Source organism: Triturus cristatus, chromosome 11 (genome assembly GCF_964204655.1).
Source record: "Triturus cristatus chromosome 11, aTriCri1.1, whole genome shotgun sequence".
NCBI classification, from domain to species: Eukaryota; Metazoa; Chordata; class Amphibia; order Caudata; family Salamandridae; genus Triturus; species Triturus cristatus.
In genome coordinates this window covers 125,312,095-125,331,270 of record NC_140594.1, presented here as the reverse complement: position 1 = coordinate 125,331,270, position 19,176 = coordinate 125,312,095, and the positions used below count along the sequence as shown (strand labels likewise).

The window sequence follows — 19,176 nt, the reverse complement described above, 5'->3', positions numbered from 1 at the left end:
TGAGTCTGTGCTAGGGGAAACTGGGGTGAGGGAAGCACAGGTGCAACCTGCGGGAACCATAAGCTGAAAATGGATACTCTGGTACATAATTGGCTTTGTACATTTAAACTAGATCATAGTGCCACTCAGACGGGTACTCGGTGCATACTGTCTATATCATTGGTTATGCACAATTTTGGGATATTTCTGCCCACAATCAAGAGCTTCATCTGACACTCACAAAGAGGTGCACAGTCTGGGGAACACGGAGGCTCGCATTCTGACGTGCGTAGCAGGGGGCATACGTTGGCATTTGAGATGTGTATCCTTTGTCATCACACACCACGACTGGACCACAGGGCGCATGGGTTAGTATACAGAAGGCACAGTGTATGGCAATCAGTACACAAAGGTTTCAATACGGGGCCTGTAGTCTTGTCTGGGGCACCAATTACTCTGTGCAGATGGTCACGCCGCCTGTTGCACAAGGAGCATGCATACTAGCCGGGGGGAACTGAACACTCAGACTGGAGCACACAGGCTCGGGCATACAGGCACAGGCCACTCAGGTGCACAGGCAAAGGAGCCAGTAGCGAGGCTGGGGCACACAGAGCGTGTGGTATCACAAGCACACACTCACGGCACCCTTGGGAGGCATCAGGCTGGGGTACAATTGATTTACTTATTTATGTATGCATTTTTATATAACGCGTACTTTACCCGAAGGTGTCGGAGCGCTAAACAATAGAACCAGTTACATTATATAAGTACTTCAGAGAACATGAATTACATAAAAGATACGGCATGCAGCAGGGGTACAAAGGCTGCAGCAGGGGTAAACAGCAGAGCAACCGTCTAGGGTCACTTTGCCAGCTTAAAGGACTCCTGCACTAACCGGCTTTGTTGCGTTTGGGCTGCCAGTCCCTCCAGGACAACTGCTGGCTCCCCGGGTCCAAGGTGACTTCATAGCACTGGTTCTTCCTGAGCAGCGTGGAGCTCAGCGGCTGCAGATTGGGGTCCATGGTGCTGCTGTGCCCGGGCCCAACTGTGCGGGAGATTGGCGGCCTGGTCTCCAGGGTCCCCGCCGCGCCAGGACTCCAGTGTTGCCCTCTGCAGGCTCCAGAGATGGCTAGCGGTCCCTGCCATCCATTGTCCGGCGGCAGGGGCGGGCACAGAGGCGGGCGCCCGCTCTAGCGTCAGAAGGCAGGAGATTAGTATCAGGGCAGAGACGTCACTGAAAGGGGCGTGCATCACGGTGTGGATTGAGCCTGCCCCCCGGGAGGTGGGAGGAGCAGAGGGAGTGTGCTAGACAGAAGCACAGTCAGAGGCAGACTCTGTTTGCAGGATCCCCTTCCCCGCAGAACGAAGTTGTGGTAGAACCGGCTGCTATGTAATGGTGTCTGCGACTGCTATGGCACACGAGCTGAAATACACATTCATTAAAAAAAGAATTGGCATACAAATAGAAGTGTCTGCTTCAAACAGAGGCCTGGCGAACTTGCTGAGCTCGTTGTACTTCGTGTGTGCTCGAGATCAGGCCGCACTGTTGTAAATCAGGTGAGCACGACAGTGAAAGCTATTTAGAACAAGCCCGGGAGTGGTGCGTGCGCGCACATGAGCTGAAATACACATTCATTAAAAAAAGCATTGGCCGCGCTGCCGTAAAAGTAATGCGGCCGCGCGGCCGTGAAAGCGAAAGTGATGGCAGGGACACGCTCTGTGGTGGGGGAGGGGCAGAGTGAGGCGCTTGGGAGAGCAAGGCTTAATGAGCCATGAAAGCCACATGGTGGGTGCGCGCGTGCACGCGCTCGTGAACGCAAGCTTGAGGCCAGGAAAAGATTGTGGTAGCACTTTGAAAAGCCACTAACTAAATGTCTCGCAGAGCAGCGCATACGCTGGCTCAGCGAGACCTAAAAAGCTGCAAATAGACCTCAGGCCAGGTTCAAAACAAAAGAGCTGCCCTGGAGATATGGATATATGCTCAACAGAAAGACAGTATGATGCTTCACTTATTGGCACAGGCTCAGGATAGTTATATAGTGTGAGAAGAAGTGACATCAGAACTGTCAATCCGAAAGCAGGGTTTGTTGGAAAGGGAGCGAACGACCAACTTGCAGTCCACCAGAAAAGAAAATGCATAGTCCCTCATTACGAGTATGGGGTTAAATTCCAATTCGCACAAGGATCAGAATTAGGAGTTGTCTTCTAATTATCACTCCCTCGTACTTTTTCCCTGATAAATTCCAAAAGGTCAACCCTGCCGAAATTTATCCAGGGAAAAATGCCCAGTATTGACCAGTACGTTATGGTATAGTAAGCACCAAAGTCCACATGGTATTTCCAAAAACTCGAAATCAGGCGATATTTATTGCACCCAATAAATTCGGACTCTGCGGACTCGTATTTTATCTACGGGGGCAAAATAGGATGCTTGTTCGTAGAGCGCATTGTTCACCCCTAAAGAGGCTGCTTCAGCGCTGGTTACAGATACCTGGAATTATGCAATTATGCAGCCGCAACTTTTTTGCACAATTATGGATTTGCATAATTTGCCACATAATCCGTCACCTGCTGCATAATCAGCAGATTTTAGCAAAAACAAAAATAGTTTAGAGCGCAAACGGATCAAAAATTACTAACAACGTGGTGACATGTTCCTGAGCAGTGGAAGCCCCTTTGCAAAGGTTGACTGGTCCTCTTTCAGTTGCTTATTGTTCTATGTGTGTGTTATTAAATTGGTACCAATAGGTTGAAATTTTTGACCAGACAGTGTTACCATGTGTAAAAAAGATTTTGAAGTATTACTATCACAAAATGTGCCACATTATGCTGCCTAATTTGCCTTTTTCTCCATAATTTAGTCAACACTACCACATACATTTGTCATCTCATGCCTCATAAGTTTGCAGCCCTGCAGATAAAGTATGTTTATTGTTAGACAACTCAATGGTACTCTTTTTATCGACCTCGAAAGGATAAAAGGCTGAGTGGACCCACCAAGACTTGAACCTGTGGCTATGGTGCCAAGCAGTTTTAGTGGGGTTAACCAGGTGTATAGGAGTTACTTAGGAAAAGTCCTGGTGTTACCGTGGACAGGTGTAAAAGAGTTACTAAGGAGTATCAAAGTTACTGCGCACAGCATTACTGGTGCTCTCTGGCCAGGAGTATGAGAGTTACCAAAGACAAGGGTATTGGGCATACTGTGGGCAGGAGTATGAGAGTTACCGAGGACAAGAGAATTGGGGTTACCCTGGACAGAAGTAGGAGTTACCAAGGACAAGAATATTGGCATTATCCTAAACAGGAGTAAGAGAGTTACCAAGGGCACGGGTATTGGGAATATCCTGGAGAGGGGTATGAGATTTACTTTTACTAAGGACACAAGTATTAGGGTTCCCCTGGATGGAGTAACAGTTACTGAGAGCAAGAGTACTGGGGCTCTCTAACCAGGAAGTATGAGAGTAACTAAGGACTTGAGTACTGGTGCTCTTTGGACAGGAGTGTGAGAGTTACTAAGTATAAGAGTACTAGGATTACCCTGGGCAGGAGTATGAGATTTATTACGGGACAAGTACTGAGGCTCTCGATACAGGAATATATGAGTTGCTAATGAAAGAGTATTGGGGCTTCTTGACCGGCTTAGGAAAGATTCTAAGGACATGAGTACATGGATTACCTTGGACAGGATTATGGACCTTACTCAGGACAGAGTCACTGGCGTCTCCAGAAGGGAGCCATAATTGGCCTTTGCCCTTGCTCTTTTTATCCTGGTGTCATCTTGGGCCCCACCACCTCACCTGGTGAATGAGCCAGGAGGTGGCACAGAAAAAAAGACATAGCACCTTGCCACACAGATTGTATAAACATCTTTAAAAAAAAATAATATATATATAGATATAAATATGTATGTATGTGTGTATATATATATATATATAAATATATATATGAACAAACACCAGAGTTCCCACTGTTATCACCTCCAATTCAAAAGGCAAAAAATCGGGACACGGACTCCAAGGTAGGTGCGTGGTTTTCTTCTTTTATTTCTTAAGCAAATAGACGCTTCGGCATGACGCGTTTCGCCCAACAAGTGGGCTTGATCACATAATGAAATGCTCTTAAACTTCACTATATATAGCACTTACACAGGTGCCACTCATTGCGTCATGTGATGCAGTGAAAACAGAAGAAATACTCTTTGTCGGGGGATCTTTCTAAAAACGTAGTGATCAAACAGATATTGTTGAATCAAATGACTGTACACATAATATCAGGTGAATGCCACAATTATTATATAAATTAAATAAATAATTTAAAATAATTGATAGGTTATAAAGTGCAAAAATGCAAATGTGCAAATCAATGATCAATAAATAGTTGAACATTTATAGGTGCAAATACCTCAGTGTAACCTGAATATCATTTTTTATGCACGGCATTATATGGCATCATTGGTATAACATTTGGAAAAAATAAGAGTATATCTTTTTTCCTGGTGTCTACAGCCGTAATTTTTGAAGAGTCAATCCCCTGCAAAAAGATTTCAAAAAACTGTTTGGATTTTTGTGAAGGTGTTCTAAAGTGCTAAAAAAATAATAATGTCAAAATAATCACAATTTTATTTATTGTGATTAAAAATCATGTTAAGTGAATTTGGAAACAGAAGTTGCAAGATTCATTAACCCATTATAAAATATATTCCCAGTTTGTAAGGGACATATAAATTGTTAGAGGGACATATACCCGTGAACTCTAAATTCGACATCATAATCAACAGTTGTGTTTCTTCTTAATATTGTTGCGTAAATGAGAATTAGAAGCCAAGGAGTCAGAAAATAACCAAAATCTCAATTACTAGATGTGTGAATCTCATAGTAAATAGGTGTTAGATAGGTACAACCTAATACGAGGAGATTATATGATCAATGACCGTTATGAGAAGAAGAAAGGAAAAATCAACATGTAGTGTACTTGAATCCCATTGCACTGTCAGTAATCTTACTCCAATCTGAGTAAACTTGATAGAGTATGTAAACATTCCGACAATATTATAAATAACCTTTAAAAAGATCTATAAAAATACATTCTTAAAATTTCTAACAAAATACAAAAATGTATAAAAAGACTTTTTTCAAAAATTCAATAAAATGCAATATAAAAGAGATTCAATTCCCACAGTAACATGTAAAATGATGTTCCTTTAAAATAGATTAAGATGACATCAAATAAATATCAACAAGCATGGCCTCATAAAAAATTGTATAATTCTTCCCCATTGTTTAGACCATTCGGTGTGCGAGTGTTTAATTCAAGTATGAATTTAGCCTCTAATTGTCTAAGTGCGTTCTCCCTCTTGCCACCCCTTCTCATGGGTGGAACAGCAGAGATAACAAAATACTTGAGGTCCTCCAATTTATTCATGTGGACTGCCTTGAAATGTCTAGCCACAGGATATGTCATGTCAGAATTGACTATCGCTCTCAGGTGTTGTAAGATGCGTACATGCACCTGGAGCTTAGTGCTCCCTATGTATTTAAGATTACAGGTGCAACTTAATACATAGACCGCAAACTCCGTGCGGCAATTATATCTGGCCTTGATTTGGTTTTTGTCAGCACCAAATATAGTAGTGTATTGAGTGGTGTTGATTCCAAACCTGCAGGCCCTGCAGGTACTGCATTTCACAAACCCATTTTGTGGTTTAAGCCACATGGTACTGGTTTTGTTAGTTGGAGCTGTCAACTCTGGACTAGATTTGACTAAGGCATCATGCATAGATTTGCATTTTCTGAATGTCAGGGTTGGAGGATCAGGAAATAACTGAATGAGTATCATGTCAGTTTGTATTATGGGCCAGTGCTTATTGATGATAGTCCTGATCTTTCTGTGCTGACTGCTATATGTTGTTATAAATCTCATTGGATTGCTATCAGTGTTCTCGTAGGTTGCACTTCCCCTGTTCCTATGTTCAGTGGTAATGGTACTGGACAGTAGATCATTCTTGGATTGAGTGCAGACTTTAGCCAAAGCCGCATTGATCATTTGATCACTATACCCCCTTGCCAAGAATCTGATCTTACTCTCTTTGATACATTTTTCAAAATAGAAATCTGTACTGCAAATTCTACGAAATCTCAAAAATTCCCCATAAGGGATACTTTTTATTAAATGAGAGGGATGGAAACTAGACGCATGAAGCGTTGAGTTTCCAGCAGTGTTCTTTCTATGGAGTGTAGTTTCAATACTCCCTTCGTCAACACAGACTTGTACATCTAAAAAATCAATGGACCGATTACTGACCACTGCCGTGAAATGGAGATTGAGATTATTATTATTAAGTGCATTGATAAATTCTTTGACCAGTGCTTCGGATCCTTTCCATACAAAAAATATGTCATCGATAAAGCGCATCCATCCTGTGATGCGCTCATCCCATATTGTCTTGTGTTCTATTTTGAGGACCTGTTCCTCCCACCAGCCCACGTGTTAACACGCGTTGCTGGGGGAAAAACAGGCCCCCATCGCTACTCCTCTAATCTGATGGTAAATATCTCTGTTGAATAAAAAATAATTGTTATACAAACATAACTTAATCATTTCAACAAGCATCTTTCCGTGCTGATAAAATTCAATCGGCCTGCCACCCAAAAAGAAATTAACTGCATTGATACCATCCGAATGGTTGATGCTGGTATACAGCGCAGACACATCTAGAGACACCAATAAATGTTCGGATGACCACACAATGTCTTTAAGCTTTTCCAAAAAGTGAGTGGTGTCTTTGATATATGAAGGTAGAGTGGTTACCAATTCTTGGAGATGAAAGTCAACATATTCAGAGATTCTTTCCAGAATTCCTCCTCTTGCATTAATAATTGGTCTTCCTGGCACTGGCAAGATTTCTTTGTGTATTTTGGGTATGAAATACAACACTGGCATTATTGGGAACTCTGTTCGTAAATAGTTGAATTCATCGTTAGTAATTAGATTGTCTCTTTTCCATTTGAAAAGCTGCTTTGAAACTGTTGTTTTTAGCACTATTAACTGTTGTGCATTAAATTTTGCATAGCAGTGAGGGTAATTTAAATGCTTCTCTGCCTCCAACAAATATTCTTCCCTGGGCCACAACACTATGTTACCACCCTTATCAGATTGTTTGATGATGATCTTATTGTGATTCTGTAGCTTCGTTATCAAATTCTGATATTGTTTGAATTTGAAATTGGTTCCCATTTTGCGCTTTTTGGTGGTAAGACGTAGCTTTTTGATTTCGTCTATAATGATGTCCTGATAGATATCTATTGCGTCTCGTGGCATAATGGGGACAAAGGTGGATTTGGGTTTAAAGGGAGACTTGACCCTGCCGCAAACATTGATGCCCAATTCTGCTGCCTGTTCTTGTGTGGACCCAATGGTATTGTCTTGATTGTTTAGATTGCCCATAGTTAGAAGAGTAGTGATATCCGAGGTAGTTAGATTGGATTCTGGCTCATCGTCAATAGTTGTCATGGGTGCTACGCTTTTTTTAGAGTTTTTTATTTCAAAATATTTTTTTAATTTCATTTTGCGGATAAATTTGTACATATCAACACGTGTTTGGACATAATTGAAATTACTCTCAGGACAAAAGGAGAGCCCAAATGTCAATAATTGAGTTTCTGCCTGATTTAATTGGATAGAAGATAAATTTACTACCGTGTTGGGGTTGGACTTTATTTCCGGTTGTTCCATTTCTTTTTGCGCTGTTGATTGTTTTTTGCGTAGTCGGGCTTTCCTTCTGGCTTTCCGTCTCTTGTTTGCTCTTGTTGTGGATTTGACGCGGGCTTCCGTGGTCTTAGCGTTTGACGCCGCGCCCGCTGGACAAAATCCAGTTCCTCTCCTGGAGTGAGAGCACCCATGTCCTCCCTTCCTTCGATATCACTTGTAGTAGAATTAGTTTCCGAAGGGGACTCACTCACTTGATCTTGATGTGAGGCATTTTGTGTATTGCTTGATGTTCCTGGGAGAGGTGCTCTAATTTTTAGACTTTCATATTTTTTTGAGAAAGTGAAGATCCGCCCAGACTCATAGTCCTGTTTGTCTCGTGCATACTTAAATGCTTTTCTGGTTTTTATTATATCTTCTTGTTTTTTTAGGCGTGTTTTTATTTCAGTTCTGTTTTTTTCAATCAAATCCTTGAATTCCAATTTGGCCAAACTTTCATTGATTCCACTTATTTCTTTGATTACTAGCTCCCGATCTATTCTGGCATATTTATTGAGGATATGGACCATTCTCATGGAGGCCTCCAAATTGCTGCTGGCCCATTCCTTTAACATTTCAGGGTTAGGGTTGTCGAAACTGGGGGCTAGTAAAATCCGCAATCCTCGTGGTACCCTATTGACTTCTGCATATTTTTCCAAGGATTTCTGCTCCCACCATTTAGTCATTTCCGACTTCATTAGCTTTTCTAATCTCTTTAAGAGTGACTTGACTTCACTCTCTGGTTGATTGATTGATGAAGATTGAGCGCGTCCATTGTTAGAGATAGTGGGTACATTTTCAAATAGATCTGCAGCTGCTGCTTCACGTTCTTTGATCGTTTCATCAGCCATGTCTTCGTCTGGTTATTGCTTATCCGATATTGTGTACAAATTGTATTAAAAACACTTTAGGAGCGTTGTATGGAATCGATGCAATATGAGGCATGTCAGGATTCAATGCAAGAGTGGTACACGGAGCCCCGTGTATTGTTCTCGTGATATTGTGACTGTATCCTGCTAGCGGCCAAATATTGATTGCTTCCGCACTGACCTCCCAACCTGCATATACCGTTAAGAATTTCGGCAGCAGCGTACAAGCTTACCGGTGAACGCGAGTCCAGGAATCGTCTGTCCTCCGACGGGCTGCTCTTGGTTTCCGCGGCCGGCTTCGCTCCTCGCCGCAAACGCCAATTCGACTTCCGGTGCAAGGGGTCACCGCTGTGGATTCCTTCCGGAGTACTGTGCGCGAGTAGGCTGAAGGCGGTTGACCCTTGAGAGGGAGGGGGTCCGTGAAAACGGGTAAAGCCTGATCCCGTAAAATTGATGAACAAACACCAGAGTTCCCACTGTTATCACCTCCAATTCAAAAGGCAAAAAATCGGGACACGGACTCCAAGGTAGGTGCATGGTTTTCTTCTTTTATTTCTTAAGCAAATAGACGCTTCGGCATATCCTGGAGAGGGGTATGAGATTTAATTTTACTAAGGACACAAGTATTAGGGTTCCCCTGGATGGAGTAACAGTTACTGAGAGCAAGAGTACTGGGGCTCTCTAACCAGGAAGTATGAGAGTAACTAAGGACTTGAGTACTGGTGCTCTTTGGACAGGAGTGTGAGAGTTACTAAGTATAAGAGTACTAGGATTACCCTGGGCAGGAGTATGAGATTTATTACGGGACAAGTACTGAGGCTCTCGATACAGGAATATATGAGTTGCTAATGAAAGAGTATTGGGGCTTCTTGACCGGCTTAGGAAAGATTCTAAGGACATGAGTACATGGATTACCTTGGACAGGATTATGGACCTTACTCAGGACAGAGTCACTGGCGTCTCCAGAAGGGAGCCATAATTGGCCTTTGCCCTTGCTCTTTTTATCCTGGTGTCATCTTGGGCCCCACCACCTCACCTGGTGAATGAGCCAGGAGGTGGCACAGAAAAAAAGACATAGCACCTTGCCACACAGATTGTATAAACATCTTTAAAAAAAAATAATATATATATAGATATAAATATGTATGTATGTGTGTATATATATATATATATAAATATATATATGAACAAACACCAGAGTTCCCACTGTTATCACCTCCAATTCAAAAGGCAAAAAATCGGGACACGGACTCCAAGGTAGGTGCGTGGTTTTCTTCTTTTATTTCTTAAGCAAATAGACGCTTCGGCATGACGCGTTTCGCCCAACAAGTGGGCTTGATCACATAATGAAATGCTCTTAAACTTCACTATATATAGCACTTACACAGGTGCCACTCATTGCGTCATGTGATGCAGTGAAAACAGAAGAAATACTCTTTGTCGGGGGATCTTTCTAAAAACGTAGTGATCAAACAGATATTGTTGAATCAAATGACTGTACACATAATATCAGGTGAATGCCACAATTATTATATAAATTAAATAAATAATTTAAAATAATTGATAGGTTATAAAGTGCAAAAATGCAAATGTGCAAATCAATGATCAATAAATAGTTGAACATTTATAGGTGCAAATACCTCAGTGTAACCTGAATATCATTTTTTATGCACGGCATTATATGGCATCATTGGTATAACATTTGGAAAAAATAAGAGTATATCTTTTTTCCTGGTGTCTACAGCCGTAATTTTTGAAGAGTCAATCCCCTGCAAAAAGATTTCAAAAAACTGTTTGGATTTTTGTGAAGGTGTTCTAAAGTGCTAAAAAAATAATAATGTCAAAATAATCACAATTTTATTTATTGTGATTAAAAATCATGTTAAGTGAATTTGGAAACAGAAGTTGCAAGATTCATTAACCCATTATAAAATATATTCCCAGTTTGTAAGGGACATATAAATTGTTAGAGGGACATATACCCGTGAACTCTAAATTCTACATCATAATCAACAGTTGTGTTTCTTCTTAATATTGTTGCGTAAATGAGAATTAGAAGCCAAGGAGTCAGAAAATAACCAAAATCTCAATTACTAGATGTGTGAATCTCATAGTAAATAGGTGTTAGATAGGTACAACCTAATACGAGGAGATTATATGATCAATGACCGTTATGAGAAGAAGAAAGGAAAAATCAACATGTAGTGTACTTGAATCCCATTGCACTGTCAGTAATCTTACTCCAATCTGAGTAAACTTGATAGAGTATGTAAACATTCCGACAATATTATAAATAACCTTTAAAAAGATCTATAAAAATACATTCTTAAAATTTCTAACAAAATACAAAAATGTATAAAAAGACTTTTTTCAAAAATTCAATAAAATGCAATATAAAAGAGATTCAATTCCCACAGTAACATGTAAAATGATGTTCCTTTAAAATAGATTAAGATGACATCAAATAAATATCAACAAGCATGGCCTCATAAAAAATTGTATAATTCTTCCCCATTGTTTAGACCATTCGGTGTGCGAGTGTTTAATTCAAGTATGAATTTAGCCTCTAATTGTCTAAGTGCGTTCTCCCTCTTGCCACCCCTTCTCATGGGTGGAACAGCAGAGATAACAAAATACTTGAGGTCCTCCAATTTATTCATGTGGACTGCCTTGAAATGTCTAGCCACAGGATATGTCATGTCAGAATTGACTATCGCTCTCAGGTGTTGTAAGATGCGTACATGCACCTGGAGCTTAGTGCTCCCTATGTATTTAAGATTACAGGTGCAACTTAATACATAGACCGCAAACTCCGTGCGGCAATTATATCTGGCCTTGATTTGGTTTTTGTCAGCACCAAATATAGTAGTGTATTGAGTGGTGTTGATTCCAAACCTGCAGGCCCTGCAGGTACTGCATTTCACAAACCCATTTTGTGGTTTAAGCCACATGGTACTGGTTTTGTTAGTTGGAGCTGTCAACTCTGGACTAGATTTGACTAAGGCATCATGCATAGATTTGCATTTTCTGAATGTCAGGGTTGGAGGATCAGGAAATAACTGAATGAGTATCATGTCAGTTTGTATTATGGGCCAGTGCTTATTGATGATAGTCCTGATCTTTCTGTGCTGACTGCTATATGTTGTTATAAATCTCATTGGATTGCTATCAGTGTTCTCGTAGGTTGCACTTCCCCTGTTCCTATGTTCAGTGGTAATGGTACTGGACAGTAGATCATTCTTGGATTGAGTGCAGACTTTAGCCAAAGCCGCATTGATCATTTGATCACTATACCCCCTTGCCAAGAATCTGATCTTACTCTCTTTGATACATTTTTCAAAATAGAAATCTGTACTGCAAATTCTACGAAATCTCAAAAATTCCCCATAAGGGATACTTTTTATTAAATGAGAGGGATGGAAACTAGACGCATGAAGCGTTGAGTTTCCAGCAGTGTTCTTTCTATGGAGTGTAGTTTCAATACTCCCTTCGTCAACACAGACTTGTACATCTAAAAAATCAATGGACCGATTACTGACCACTGCCGTGAAATGGAGATTGAGATTATTATTATTAAGTGCATTGATAAATTCTTTGACCAGTGCTTCGGATCCTTTCCATACAAAAAATATGTCATCGATAAAGCGCATCCATCCTGTGATGCGCTCATCCCATATTGTCTTGTGTTCTATTTTGAGGACCTGTTCCTCCCACCAGCCCACGTGTTAACACGCGTTGCTGGGGGAAAAACAGGCCCCCATCGCTACTCCTCTAATCTGATGGTAAATATCTCTGTTGAATAAAAAATAATTGTTATACAAACATAACTTAATCATTTCAACAAGCATCTTTCCGTGCTGATAAAATTCAATCGGCCTGCCACCCAAAAAGAAATTAACTGCATTGATACCATCCGAATGGTTGATGCTGGTATACAGCGCAGACACATCTAGAGACACCAATAAATGTTCGGATGACCACACAATGTCTTTAAGCTTTTCCAAAAAGTGAGTGGTGTCTTTGATATATGAAGGTAGAGTGGTTACCAATTCTTGGAGATGAAAGTCAACATATTCAGAGATTCTTTCCAGAATTCCTCCTCTTGCATTAATAATTGGTCTTCCTGGCACTGGCAAGATTTCTTTGTGTATTTTGGGTATGAAATACAACACTGGCGTTATTGGGAACTCTGTTCGTAAATAGTTGAATTCATCGTTAGTAATTAGATTGTCTCTTTTCCATTTGAAAAGCTGCTTTGAAACTGTTGTTTTTAGCACTATTAACTGTTGTGCATTAAATTTTGCATAGCAGTGAGGGTAATTTAAATGCTTCTCTGCCTCCAACAAATATTCTTCCCTGGGCCACAACACTATGTTACCACCCTTATCAGATTGTTTGATGATGATCTTATTGTGATTCTGTAGCTTCGTTATCAAATTCTGATATTGTTTGAATTTGAAATTGGTTCCCATTTTGCGCTTTTTGGTGGTAAGACGTAGCTTTTTGATTTCGTCTATAATGATGTCCTGATAGATATCTATTGCGTCTCGTGGCATAATGGGGACAAAGGTGGATTTGGGTTTAAAGGGAGACTTGACCCTGCCGCAAACATTGATGCCCAATTCTGCTGCCTGTTCTTGTGTGGACCCAATGGTATTGTCTTGATTGTTTAGATTGCCCATAGTTAGAAGAGTAGTGATATCCGAGGTAGTTAGATTGGATTCTGGCTCATCGTCAATAGTTGTCATGGGTGCTACGCTTTTTTTAGAGTTTTTTATTTCAAAATATTTTTTTAATTTCATTTTGCGGATAAATTTGTACATATCAACACGTGTTTGGACATAATTGAAATTACTCTCAGGACAAAAGGAGAGCCCCAATGGCAATAATTGAGTTTCTGCCTGATTTAATTGGATAGAAGATAAATTTACTACCGTGTTGGGGTTGGACTTTATTTCCGGTTGTTCCATTTCTTTTTGCGCTGTTGATTGTTTTTTGCGTAGTCGGGCTTTCCTTCTGGCTTTCCGTCTCTTGTTTGCTCTTGTTGTGGATTTGACGCGGGCTTCCGTGGTCTTAGCGTTTGACGCCGCGCCCGCTGGACAAAATCCAGTTCCTCTCCTGGAGTGAGAGCACCCATGTCCTCCCTTCCTTCGATATCACTTGTAGTAGAATTAGTTTCCGAAGGGGACTCACTCACTTGATCTTGATGTGAGGCATTTTGTGTATTGCTTGATGTTCCTGGGAGAGGTGCTCTAATTTTTAGACTTTCATATTTTTTTGAGAAAGTGAAGATCCGCCCAGACTCATAGTCCTGTTTGTCTCGTGCATACTTAAATGCTTTTCTGGTTTTTATTATATCTTCTTGTTTTTTTAGGCGTGTTTTTATTTCAGTTCTGTTTTTTTCAATCAAATCCTTGAATTCCAATTTGGCCAAACTTTCATTGATTCCACTTATTTCTTTGATTACTAGCTCCCGATCTATTCTGGCATATTTAATGAGGATATGGACCATTCTCATGGAGGCCTCCAAATTGCTGCTGGCCCATTCCTTTAACATTTCAGGGTTAGGGTTGTCGAAACTGGGGGCTAGTAAAATCCGCAATCCTCGTGGTACCCTATTGATTTCTGCATATTTTTCCAAGGATTTCTGCTCCCACCATTTAGTCATTTCCGACTTCATTAGCTTTTCTAATCTCTTTAAGAGTGACTTGACTTCACTCTCTGGTTGATTGATTGATGAAGATTGAGCGCGTCCATTGTTAGAGATAGTGGGTACATTTTCAAATAGATCTGCAGCTGCTGCTTCACGTTCTTTGATCGTTTCATCAGCCATGTCTTCGTCTGGTTATTGCTTATCCGATATTGTGTACAAATTGTATTAAAAACACTTTAGGAGCGTTGTATGGAATCGATGCAATATGAGGCATGTCAGGATTCAATGCAAGAGTGGTACACGGAGCCCCGTGTATTGTTCTCGTGATATTGTGACTGTATCCTGCTAGCGGCCAAATATTGATTGCTTCCGCACTGACCTCCCAACCTGCATATACCGTTAAGAATTTCGGCAGCAGCGTACAAGCTTACCGGTGAACGCGAGTCCAGGAATCGTCTGTCCTCCGACGGGCTGCTCTTGGTTTCCGCGGCCGGCTTCGCTCCTCGCCGCAAACGCCAATTCGACTTCCGGTGCAAGGGGTCACCGCTGTGGATTCCTTCCGGAGTACTGTGCGCGAGTAGGCTGAAGGCGGTTGACCCTTGAGAGGGAGGGGGTCCGTGAAAACGGGTAAAGCCTGATCCCGTAAAATTGATGAACAAACACCAGAGTTCCCACTGTTATCACCTCCAATTCAAAAGGCAAAAAATCGGGACACGGACTCCAAGGTAGGTGCATGGTTTTCTTCTTTTATTTCTTAAGCAAATAGACGCTTCGGCATATCCTGGAGAGGGGTATGAGATTTAATTTTACTAAGGACACAAGTATTAGGGTTCCCCTGGATGGAGTAACAGTTACTGAGAGCAAGAGTACTGGGGCTCTCTAACCAGGAAGTATGAGAGTAACTAAGGACTTGAGTACTGGTGCTCTTTGGACAGGAGTGTGAGAGTTACTAAGTATAAGAGTACTAGGATTACCCTGGGCAGGAGTATGAGATTTATTACGGGACAAGTACTGAGGCTCTCGATACAGGAATATATGAGTTGCTAATGAAAGAGTATTGGGGCTTCTTGACCGGCTTAGGAAAGATTCTAAGGACATGAGTACATGGATTACCTTGGACAGGATTATGGACCTTACTCAGGACAGAGTCACTGGCGTCTCCAGAAGGGAGCCATAATTGGCTTTTGCCCTTGCTCTTTTTATCCTGGTGTCCTCTTGGGCCCCACCACCTCACCTGGTGAATGAGCCAGGAGGTGGCACAGAAAAAAAGACATAGCACCTTGCCACACAGATTGTATAAACATCTTTAAAAAAAAAAATATATATATATAGATATAAATATGTATGTATGTGTGTATATATATATATATAAATATATATATATCCACCAACAACCAGGTCGCTCTGTCCCGAGCCTCTTGATCACGGTAAGCCAACGGCGGGGTAATGAACCCCCTAATATCCAAACCAACGTGCTGTCCAAATAAACAGCAACACTCCGCTGCTTTTTTTACGTGAAAGCGTGATTTATTACAGCAACAACTGTATGCGTTTCGGATCTCCCGGTACCTTGATCACGCTTTCACGCAAAAAAGCAGCCGAGTGTTACTGTTTATTTGGTCAGCCCGTTGGTTTTGGATATATATATATATATATATATATATATATATATATATATATATATATATTCCTATACTTTCTTCCAAAAGTTCATTAAAAAAACTATACCAATTCCTGGGAGGCCCATCATCTCAGCTAAGAAGAGTCTGCTGGAATTAATGTCAAAATATGTTTACTTTTTCTTACAGGAGATCGTTGTTGGTTTACCGTCTTTCATCAAGGATACCAGTGACTTTATCAGAAAGTTAAAAGAACTGAAATGGGAACAAGACTATCTTCTTTTGGTGATGGACATAAATTCTCTCTACACAAGTATCAACCATATCGATGGGATTGCAGCTGCCAACTTCTTGCTCAATCAGAGATCAATTAATTTTTATGAACATAATCGTATGATTATCTCTATGATTGAATTATGTTTAAATAACATTTTTTTCCTTTTTAATAGGGATTTATACCATCAATTGATATGTGTGGCTATGGTGGCATGCTTTTCCCCCAGCTATGCGTTTTTTCACGTGGGCTGGTGGGAGGAGCATGTCCTCAGGGTATCACACAAAACAAAATGGGATTCCCATGTTATACATTGGTGGCGTTACATCGAATATGTTTTTGCAATATGAAAGGGCACAAGAGAGGAGGCAGAATCTTTTGTTTCATCTATTAATATGAATGAGTTAAACTTGAAGTTTACAGCTTCAATTAGTGATCACAGTGTAGGGTTTTTAGATGTGCAGATTTATATAGACAAAGGAGAGATCCACACTAAACTCTACTGAAAAATCACGGCTGGTAATTCGGTCCTCCATGCCAGCAGTGCACATCCGAGGCACTTGATACATAGTATTCCCTACAGTGAATTTCTAAGAATACGGCACATTTGCAGCTCTGATATTGATCTTGAGCAATGCCAACAAGAAGCTGTCAAACGCTTCATTTCCCGTGGGTATAAACGAACTACAGTCGCAAATGCCCTTTCCAGAGCTAACTCATTCACTAGAGTACGCTATCTGTCATCGAATCTCAGTGATGTGACCACACCTGTTGTCACCTCTCAGATCAGTCCCACCTTTCACAACACACAGGAAATAAGGTTGATCACTACTTTCAGTAGGCAAGAGAGACAGATACGACACATCATCAATTCTCATTGGCCAATTGTCCTGACTGATATCACCCTAAATCAGATTCTCCCTAGACAGCCTTCCATCACTTTCAGATGTGCTACATCAATGAGGGACTCCCTAGTTAAGAGCAGTCCGGAATTCATTCCCACCCAAACATGGCTATCAAGTAAAACAGGGTTCTTTAAGTGTAGCTCCTGTTGTGCCTGCAAATTTGGTGTAAACACATCTGAATACACAACTGCATTCAATAAGAAATCTGTCAAGATCAAGGGACAGTATACATGTCGCACTGAATTTGCAGTCTACATCTTAGAATGTTCTTGTAGGCTCAAATACGTGGGCAGCACTAAGCTCCAGGTTTTTAACAGGATTTTACATCTGAGGGCAATGATCAGTTCAGACCATAACTATCCTGTGGCCCGTCATTTTAAGTTAGTGCATGAAAACAATCCTAATGAGCTCAAATATTATGTAATTGGTACTGTCCCTGTATCACGTCGAGGTGGTAACCGAGAAAAACATCTTAGACAGTTGGAGTCCCATTTCATTCTTGCACTAAATACCAAAATTCCTAATGGGTTGAATACCAGTGAGAACTTTCACAATTTTCTGTAATCTTTTTGTAATTTCTTATAATGTTTACTGCAGCCCTTGAGAGATACCATTTTAGGCCTCCACTTCCATTCATTCGGACTATAACGCCCATCATGCACCATTGATGTCTTTCAATGCTCCACAATGTCCCTCTTTTATACAACCTTACAGTCTTGTGCCTTAGTAAGCAGCAATGAAATTCCAACGCCAGCCCTGGGGTGCATGATGGGCGTTGTAGTCCGAATGTTTACAGGATTTCAAACCAGGGTCTTCAAACTTGAACATTATACAATTGGGAGCATTAGCCATAGTATTTGAAGAGTACCACAAATAATATGAGACTATCTGGTCATTGATATTTGTCAAATAAGGTTGCATCGAAAAATCGGCACCCGCAGTCCCTCTTCACTGTCTAAGACTCTAGTGTATTTAAACCTCAATGGGACTGCCCCTCGTACTTTGCATATGATTAAGACCCGCGTGAGGTTCGAAACCGGTAATGCTTTGCCTGTTGGAGGAATAAATTTGCTTACCTGGTGTCCGACTGGAGTTCTTGTTTTCTCGCTGCATGCTGCGTGAAAGTCGTGTGTTATATATTGGCGGGGACGTCGCCTACAAGCCCCCACTCGCTAGGAAGGGCTCCCTTTTCGTCACATCGCATTTGGATATATATATATATATATATATATATATATATATATATATATATATATATATATATATATATATATATATAAATTAAACAGTGGCAGTCGCCACATTGTATTTATATCCCAGTCTGAGTTACCATAGAGGGTTTTTGTTTTGCTGATGACTTTCGTGCCATTTGACATATGTTCACCAACCATTCCCAAAAAAGTTCATCTACCTTAGCTCCTTTCTTCAAATGTTTTGGGGTGATCCATCAAGCGGGGGCCGAGAAAAGGTGGAGGGCCCTAAACACTTTTTTCCTCATGCATTTTCCATAGGAAAATTAGACAAGGATACAGAGAAAACGGCTAAACAGAATTGCACCAAATTTGAAAGAAAGCTATATCTTTACCCAGAAAGCGTGGATTTTGTGATTTGTTGTAAATCTTTATAGGAGAGAAATATGAGCCTCCTGTATATAACAGGGATCTTTAGGTTTTAATCTTTGGTTTGATTTTTCTTCCTTTGATACACCTTTTTCTTTAAGTGACACACATTTGTGAGTTTGGTTACGTTTCCTTTTGTATCAAGAAAGTACCGATGGTGACTCAGTGAGCTAACTGGTGAGTACCTACCAGTAGCTCTGCTGTTGTAGCTTACGTAAGGCGGATTCTTGTTTCACCACACTTTTTTGCACCCGCTTACTTGTCAAAGTTCTGTGGGTTTCTAGCCTGTGTTGAGTGGTTTTAATTTACTAAAGATGACATATACGGGGGGTACATGACTAGACAGCAAACCCTGTCCCACCAAGATGACAAATGGTGCGGCTTTCCCTTACAGGCTAATACATTCTATTTGTAATCTGTAACCAGGTCTTTGTATATCGACATTTGTGAGTGGAGGGCATCCTGGTTTTTCTTCCCTCTTCTGCACCTTTCTTCAAATATGTAAGCTACCTTGG

General features: G+C 40.8%; 1 long non-coding RNA gene across 1 annotated transcript in view; it reads left to right on the top strand.

Moving 5' to 3' along the window:
* LOC146783488 (uncharacterized) overlaps positions 1-18,122 on the top strand; it is a 65,041-nt gene extending 46,919 nt beyond the window's left edge. Inside the window, exon 3 of the long non-coding RNA XR_014970543.1 lies at positions 16,053-18,122. This is a non-coding gene — a long non-coding RNA (uncharacterized LOC146783488). The remainder of the gene's footprint in view (positions 1-16,052) is intronic.
* Positions 18,123-19,176: the final 1,054 nt, after the last annotated feature.